Source organism: Rhipicephalus sanguineus, chromosome 2 (genome assembly GCF_013339695.2).
Source record: "Rhipicephalus sanguineus isolate Rsan-2018 chromosome 2, BIME_Rsan_1.4, whole genome shotgun sequence".
NCBI lineage: Eukaryota > Metazoa > Arthropoda > Arachnida > Ixodida > Ixodidae > Rhipicephalus > Rhipicephalus sanguineus.
The window spans coordinates 181,344,782-181,353,606 of record NC_051177.1 but is presented as its reverse complement, the minus strand read 5'-3'; the positions used below and the strand labels follow the sequence as shown (position 1 = coordinate 181,353,606).

At 46.5% G+C, this 8,825-nt stretch overlaps 1 non-coding gene across 1 annotated transcript; it reads right to left on the bottom strand.

Moving 5' to 3' along the window:
• Positions 1-6,910: 6,910 nt before the first annotated feature.
• On the bottom strand, positions 6,911-6,981 carry Trnag-gcc (transfer RNA glycine (anticodon GCC)). Its single transcript has one exon. It is a non-coding gene; the product is annotated as a tRNA-Gly (tRNA).
• Positions 6,982-8,825: the final 1,844 nt, after the last annotated feature.

The window sequence follows — 8,825 nt, the reverse complement described above, 5'->3', positions numbered from 1 at the left end:
CCCCATGACGAGCGATCGCAGAAACGCTTCCGTGCGTTCACTGCCACGGACGGTCCCCCAAGATGGCGCAGTGGTATCCCAGAATTCCTGGCCGTGACGTAGGTGCAAGGCATGTATACTGTGGTAATAATACTTTATTTGACAGTTTGCGTGCTTTAAACGACCCCTACGGTATTTGTTTTATTATTAAACAAACCTAATGAAGACTGCACAAACTGCATATGGTTCTAGCTTTCGACTTTCACCTGCAATAGAATCGTCATTGCGTTCACTAAGCAGTGTTGTGGGGGAGAGACTGAGAGTCATAGAGTTAATATACTGACTCTAGAGAAAAAGCTGGGCCGCGAGACCTATACTCTGTTCCAGAAGTTCCGTGCAACAGAGCCAAGGCTACACGACCCTCGAGCGCAGGTTGTTGCGAAGCGAGATGTAGTGCCCCATATACGTAGCCCGTTGTTTGTCCTCATGACTTTTGCAAGCGGTCTCGTCGGAGGATTTTTACTTGAAGGCTTCTCTGCGTGTTGTAGCTGTGATTTGTATGACGATTTTGTCGCATTTTCTGTATAAAACAATTTTTGTGGCTCCATGATACTGAAGAAAGAGTTCTTGCTTGTACGTGTTATAACATGCAAATGACGAAAGAAATAACGCTGTTGTGGCTCGTATGTGTTATGTTTTTACTTATAAAGTACGAAGGAATGGTACGACACTGTCTAAACTTTTTATGAGTAGTCCGCACAGCCCGAGCGTCCACAGCGCCGCGGAGGACCGAGTCTTGGGTTGTGATTAGTCCGCGGTGGCAGATTTGGTCACTCCTTAGTCAAAATGGCGGCGCCTGGTTCACCTGTGCGATATCGTGCAAGTATCTCGAAGACGCGCGCTTTTACGGTGCCGAGGAGAATATTTAACCGCTTTCACAATAGGCTCTTTTAGCTGAGCGTCGCTTACGCTCAGCCCTTCCCAGATGTAGCGTCTCGAGAGAGTGCAAGGTGCTGCATGTATTTCGTGTTTTCGACTAGCGCGTCTTGCCGAGACGCGGTGAGCTTGGCTGCAAAATGACGGCGAAACCAAGTGGACGCACCTTCACACTCCGGTCAGTTGGCTTCACGAGCGGAGCGAAAGATGCGTTCTACGTTCCGCCGGTCGCACAATCGCTCTGCGCACGAGCACTGCAGTTCTTTCAACGTGTTTGTGTGTTAATTGAGTCACGCGCACTACAGATCTTTCTACGCGTTCATGTGCATTCACCGGTCTGGCCGGAGCAGATCGTAAATGCCCAGCTAAAAGTGCCTAATTACAGCTCATCTCACAGCGCAGTTGCAGCAGTGTCCGAGACGCTCTTGCCGCTTTCGCTGCAGCGCTCGCCGCTAGCAGACGACATGGCGCGGAAGGACACACTTAGATGTGCTCGCCCTCCTGATTGGTTGAGAAGGCCTGTAGCTTCCACAGTGCTGCACGGAACTTAACGCTGACATCTTGGAACGTTGTCATTCTTGCCATCACATATCAGTCCTAAAGAAGCATCTGCACAATTAAAAATTTGCGGATATTGTTTTGTGTTTATTTTGAATACTTCTACGAAAGAATACGACGGCTATTTATGCAATTTACTGCGCGCGGAAAGGAGCGTTTGCAGGCTGGTTAACTAGATGGCACCACCATATCAACACTCGCGAGTACGCGAGTGTGTGCTTGCGGCCGATTGCGCCGGTTTGCGCGTCGTGTTAAAGCCCCTGGAACTTCGTTCGGGTCGTGTATCTCGTAGTTGTCATAGTGTCCCGTTGTGTGCGTTTTCTGTCGCCGCATACCACTCGACTTCATGTGACAGCCCTTTTTTCTTTCAAGCTGAAAACTTCAGTGCAAACCAGGACGGACGGCAAAGAAGAGATGAGACAAGCCCTGAAAGTTGCGTACGAACTAGTCGCAACCGCTTTCTTTAGACTTTTTAACAACGATAAAGCTTCGTGGGCCGTGTAACTTTAGTTTCGATTGAAGCTTTCGGGAGATGTCTCACTCAAATTCGCCGCTGCATGCTGCAATCGACATTTTTCTGCTTTACGGCTCTCTGCGCTGAAATACGGCAGCAATGAGCTGAAAAAGAACGTGGATACAGGTGTCTCGCCATTGCAAGTCGAATCAGCGCGCGACCACGACCTACGGACTTTGCTTGCTTCGAGCTGCGAATCTGTCGAGTGACCTTTGTGCCAGCGAACGGAGAAACTTTGGTAGGGAGTGCCTAGTAAAAACCATGCACAAACAGGTGGACATTTTAACTGTTATCAACCGGACCAGCTGCACAGACAACCGTACACTAACACACGGCTTCACGCATCAAAACACAGCTGATGTTCTCTGAACAGCGCGTAGCTGGCTTAGGTTGATAGATTAAAACTCATTACTACCGTCAAATATAGAGAGCGTCTCAGGGTCTGGCAACGCTGGCAACGATCGTTTTGTTCCATCATGGCGGAACCCATGCGGTTATAGGTTTCAATGCATGGGCCCTATGGGGAGCTTTTCCTCTAGAGTCAGTATATTAACTCAATGCTGAGAGTATTTCCGCAGCGCATTGAAAAAGTCACGTGGTACACGTCGCTGTGCGGCTGTGCTGCCCTCTGCCTGCGCGCGCGGAGTTGGCGGGCATGTTGGCGGGGGTGTGGCCGTTGCCCGTGGCCAGGCGAGCGAGACCGGCGAGACGCGTAGACGCGGTGGCTCCGGCCATCGTATCGATAGTATGCGCTCCCTTTCTGCGGTAGTGTTATGTTCTTTCGGCAGAGTGAAAAGCTGGGCTTGGTATTCCCTGACTACTAACACATACTGTACGATGGAGTTAGGAGAGGCTAGGATAAACGCACATCTTCATTATCTTTGTTTGTTGCTAGCGTGCATGCTTGTTGTTGACATTCGACCGTCAGTTTGTGTTGCATATCGTGGTGTTCTAATGCGGCCAGACTGCTCGCACTGACTTACAAGAGCGCCCCCTACCTCCAGGCCGCACACCTTGACTTAGCAGCCCTAACATTGCTGCATTTCTTTGTTGCTGCAAGAATAAATTCTGCGTGAACAAAGCAGTACAAAAGCGTGCACTGTCGGCGCAGAGCATTACGACGTTCGGCGACGAGTATGGCGAGTACGAACAAGGTTCTGTCTTCGGGAGGAGAAGGGCCGCGGCGGGAAACATGAAAGGGAATTTGCTAGAGCATGGGCCCAACGACGACGGGCCGACCCCGAGTTTCGAGCGAGGGAGGCGTGTCGCGGCAACTGTACGACAGAGCTCATCGGAGAGACGTTCGGCCGCCCAGCAACGAAGGGAATCCGATCCTTGCTTGCGAGTGGCCAAAGCAGGAGCTCAGGGACCGTTTAGCAGTGTCATATTATCATCACTGTATCGACAGCTAAAATAGTACTTAGTAAAAAAGGCACCCCAAAGCCAAGGAAAAGGCACCGGCTCCGCAGTTTCATCAGTCTTGGCGACGCCAAGTCAATGAAGCTGTGCTAAATTTTGCCCTTGAATGTTGCATTTGTGCACTGTGACGTGCAGCTCATGCAGTTACTGCGTCATCGCAATACCCACTGAATACGTTGTAATAACAAAAGGAAACATATGGCACTGCCGCAGAACCCAACGACGGTCGGAGTGACTTTTTCAACGCGCTGCCGAAATACTCTCCCGTGTTGTGGGTACAGTGTTGTGGCGTCCTCCTACCAATGGAAGTCATAGGTAGTTCCCAATTGGTAAAAATGGGGTAGATTGTCCTTTGAGGGGGCCATAGACTTAAAATACGAAGTTTCAGGAAATTTCGTTGAGCCAATGTCACCGAAATACGAAAAATACACTTTGAAATTCGTGACTTCATATATGCGGAAATTTCGGCACGAAATTTAAAAGTGCGAATTTGAACTTCATTTTCGCTTAATGAACATATGATGGTGAAATTAACGAGATTAGAGTTCTCAGCGTACAATTTATCAATCTTAATGCGATTCATTGTTTCACTCTAGTGTCCCTTGAAAATGGGCTGTACGTCCCTCATTTTTTATTGTGCGCAGCCGATTCCCTTCCCTGCAGGGTTGTCGTTGGGCAGATTTGAAAAGGAGCCAAAATTCAAGCTAAAGGTAGCCAAAGTAACCATGTCTTTTAACTTTAGCGCCAAAGTTATAGCCAGATAGAACGTAAGCAATATTATAAAAATATATATCTTTTTTTGAATATACAAAAACATAGAGCAAGGAGCACAATTTCTTCCCTCTTCTATCGGTCTTCAAGCCAATATTATTTTGTGAATACATATAATATTTTATGTTCAGTGCGTCTGCAAATAGCTTATCTGTAATAGCATTTGCCCGAGTAACTTTGGAACATTCCAGCCAACAACTCAATTGGAACGTTAGACGTTCAAGTAATAATTTCTTGAAGCCGTATAGAAAGCATTTGATCAGTTAAGTTACATAGTACCAGTCCAGTTTCAAGCAGTTAAATCTGGTTTTTGGTGAAAGATCAGCTTCATTTGCTTGCGTATCTGTTTTTGCCAAGCTCATACAAGAACATAAGCTGCGCATTAGAACTAGAAACTGGCGCGTAGCATCAGCAGAAATGGCGGGTAGCGTCAGCAGCGTACTAGCAATGCATTTGCCTACACGCGCGCAACTTGGTCACTCTGTCCTTGCAGTCGCGCCATGCGGAGGGAGCCTCTGTGAGCACCGGCCTGTTTTAGGACAGGCAAACGCATCGGCCAATAGGAACAAACAGCTTGGAAACAATGGGTAGTCTTTAGGCTTGCTTGCTATTTCATCTGCAAATAATAAGAAAAATTGGCACTAAATACATCAAAACAGAAGCTCAAAGTGGCCGCAAAGTAGCCATGGAGCCAACCTGAAATACTTGCCGCCAGATGGGGTTGCTGTTGCTGGCGCAAAGCAGCCACCAACGGCAACCCTGCTTCCCTGCTCGACTTGCGCGGCGCGTGTCATAACATCGGTTGTATTGGACAAACCCAGTCCAGTAACAATTAGGCAACATCAACACGCTAGACTTATGAATACTCTGAAGGCAATTAGTAACCTCTCATCGGAAAAGTCGTAAAACCCTTCACTGAAGGATGGATGGATGCTATGAGCGCAGGGCCGTAACTAAGGGTGGGTTGAGGTGGTTCTGACACCCCCCGAAATTTTTTCGTGCTTTAACTTTTCGGGTGATACTAAAATAATTGCACGCCTTCACAGCGACCACCAGTTGCCAAAGGTAGCCGTTCTACACAAAAACACCCCCCGAAAAAATTTCCTGGGTACGGCTACAGTGTACTACGGCCCTGTATGAGCGTGCCCTTTATAACGGGGTGGTGACAAGTGTGCCACCAAGCTCGACAAAAAAAGTAATAAATAAAAAAAATTTAATCTTGTTCCTCTTTCCCTTCTTTCTTTTAAATGTTGGCCTAATGCCTCTACTTCGATTAAATATCTTACCACAGGGGAAAAAAACGTAAATTCTCAGCCCAGTTCTCTGCCCTTTACGGCAGAATGTCCTTATTCTTTTCCAATTTATTTTTGTACTTTCTCTCTAATTTTCTGCCACCAATATTCTAACCGTCTCTTACTTATTTCTATCGGGGACTTGTTCAGCTTTCCATTGTTGTCCCTAAAACTCAAGGCTTCATGTAGGCTCGTGGCCAAACTAAAGTTAGACGTATTGGAGCGCCACCTTCGGAGGGACGGTGAACCTCCTCATTCGACGTCTTTCTTCCGTCGGTGCAGGTGGCGCTAGGTGAAACATTCGTTTCGACGAAATAGAGTCCATATTTAGATTTTTCGCGCAGTTTCGTTTTTTATGAGTCTGCACGGCAGTATTGATGGACCATCGTAAGTGCTATGTTTCAAGCGGTGCGTGCTCGTATTTGGATGCGATCCGTTTTTCGTGAAAAACAACTTGGTTTGATGCACATTGCATTGAAATGTGGAAGATACATATATCCTGGACGCTGAAATAACGGATCGAAAGAAGCGGATGTTCAATAAATAATTACGGTTCAGTTTACACTTGCTGTTTCCATAAGCATTTTTCCATAATCTCTTATTTGCTTTATATGGACACAAGAATGTATAAGAAACACATATGTCTAGCACAACTGCCGACGGTACTGCATCCAACCAAACCATCACAAACCTTTGTGCATCGCGCCTTTTGGTCCTTGATTCAGATGCAGTGAATCTATCTACCGCGTTTAGCAAAGTGCATTTCACCTTGTTCGTATTTCGCGCCATGAAACTGTGCGGTGAAGCCCAACTTGAAGTCATATTTTGTCGATGCCGCGTTTAAACTTCACGAAGAATTTTTATCCTGGAAACAAGATTTATTTTTTTATTATTTTTTTAACAAACATCCACTGATGTCGTTCTCCACGACGACCACTATTCAGCAAATTTTCTATGGGATCACTACAGGCCAAAATACCATATTATTAGCAAGTTAATTATGTGTGGTTGCGTTAAAAACAATACATGCGGGCAACATTAGCAGATGAATGAAGTGTGGCGAGGGGCCGTATATATGACGCCTTTATTGCGTTTCAATGCAGCAAGATTTTCTTTTTTTTTTTTTTTTTTTTTTGAGCAGCGACAAGAAAACGCTCTCACATTGCAGTCTGACACTTTAGGAGTAAATCGCAGGAATTCAGATGATGATATAGTGTCATGATTGTTCTCTAGCAATAAAACAATGTGATAGATAGAAATAGTGTATAATTGCGTGTTTAATGGTAACACTGATGAAAACAACGGATTTTCGGTCGTAGTCTGGTGTACATTAATAAAATTCGCAGCGCTCTGAGATGTACGTAAAATATTTCACCGCTGCGGCGGCGCCATGAAATTCAGAGAAACAAAAAAAAAATGAGGCTTGAAAAAAAAAATTGTGTGCGTCGGCCGGGAATCGAACCCGGGCCACCCGCGTGGCAGGCGAGTATTCTACCACTGAACCACCGACGCCGATGCAAGGGAAGGCTGGACGTCGTCCATATATAACTTGGCTCACTGCCCAACGCAAAAGAGTCGTGGTTTGGTCAGTGTGGTTTTGTCTGTAACTCAGTAGTAACCTCTATAACATATACTCTTGCTGCTACCGGCGAGGTCTCTGTGAGGCAGGAAACTGCTTTCGCGAGGCAGGGCTAGGCTGTTCGGGGAATATCGGGGTTAGATGACACAGTTTCTGATCGCAACGAAAAGGCAAAATGAACATCGCGTCTGTCATGCAAATTAGTATTATTATTACAAATGACATAACCAAGACATAAAGACGGAAGCAATGCAACGCTTTCGACCGACGGCTCCCCTTGAGATAGCTGTAAAACATAACAACGCATGAAACCCATTATCATATTTGGTATTACAACGCAGGTCGCCTTAGAAAAAAAAAGGTCGTCATTCTGTAGAGCGACTCTCAAGCGTGCGCACCGCATTCTTGCACAGCGATAACTTTATAAGTGATAGCTTAAAAAAAAATCTTCCATTACACCAAACGTGCGTTTGTAGTTGAGTCATGCGGCAAGGGAGGCTGTTCATTTTTTTGTATAATTATTTCCTCTAAAGCTGCAGCTGCTGCAAATTTCATGCAGTTTCCTTGGATCTCCCATAAACCGTCAATTTTCATTACAGCACTAATGCCCGAAAAATCGAACTGCGTGGCTTGCGTGGTTCCAGTGTAGTTAATTCATGTAAAACGGACAGCGATATCGAGTCATTTGTGTTTCGGAGTAATTCCGACTGCCTGGATTTTCTTTATTACGTGCGACTAACTAAGCCTATGCCCGCAGACGTTTTTTTTTTTTTTTTTTCTACATTTTACCCCAGCTAGAATGGACCACCGTGACAGGGAATCGAAACCGTGGTAAACAAAATAATAGTAATCGCACTGGCTAGGTTACAAGTCTCTGAACGGTGAAACAGTTCGTGCAAAGAATTAAATTTCAAATTTTCAACGACTAGTTACCACGTTTTGTACGTAAAGCACAACAAGACCTGCTGTGGACAGCTATTCCAAAAAGCTACTTTGCGGAAAACGTGCAGTCGAATTTTTGAGCACCGAAGCCATTGGTGCTTCCACCTCTGTTTGAAAAAGCCCGCGCTCGCAAGAGCGACGTCATAACATCGTACACTAGTACACAGCGGTTCTTGCTTGCTATAAACAGCCGCTTTCGAGGTATCCTTTGCCACTCAACGACACAAGTCTCACAACACTCCGTTCACCACTGCACGCAACTAAGCGCGCAAACTGCGCAAATACAGGTCCATTCGATTCACCCTGCACTACCTGAACTGGTTCATGGTGGTGACGTCTGAGTTCCGTCGTCGTGCAGGGAACGTTTCAGAAAGTGCAGCAGCAACGAGATGCCGAAACGAATACGAGAGTGCAGATGTCGAGCAAACCCTCTGCTACGTTCGGTTGTCTCGCGAATTGTGGAGGTTGTGATTCGTAAAAGTCGCCGCCGCTTACGCTGCCTGGCATTTCAAAGTACCGGAAAACGTTCGCTGACGTATTTGTTGGGCGCCGTTGAAATAGCCACGAATGCAGTCGGCTGCGTCGTCTGCTGCGGTTCCGCCATTTTGTGCTGCACGGACTCGGCACTACCTCATGAGTAAGTGCAGGGAATTCGTGAACTATCCTTGCACGACGGCTGCACTTTTTCGAAACGAATACCGCGGTGCCGACGCCGCCATGTTGAACTCGTGAAACGAATGCCGGAGTGCAGCGCCACCGTGAACCGGTTCACGAAGTGCAGGTGAAACGAATGGACCTTACATTTCACACCGCGGGTACAAGCGTATTCTACAGG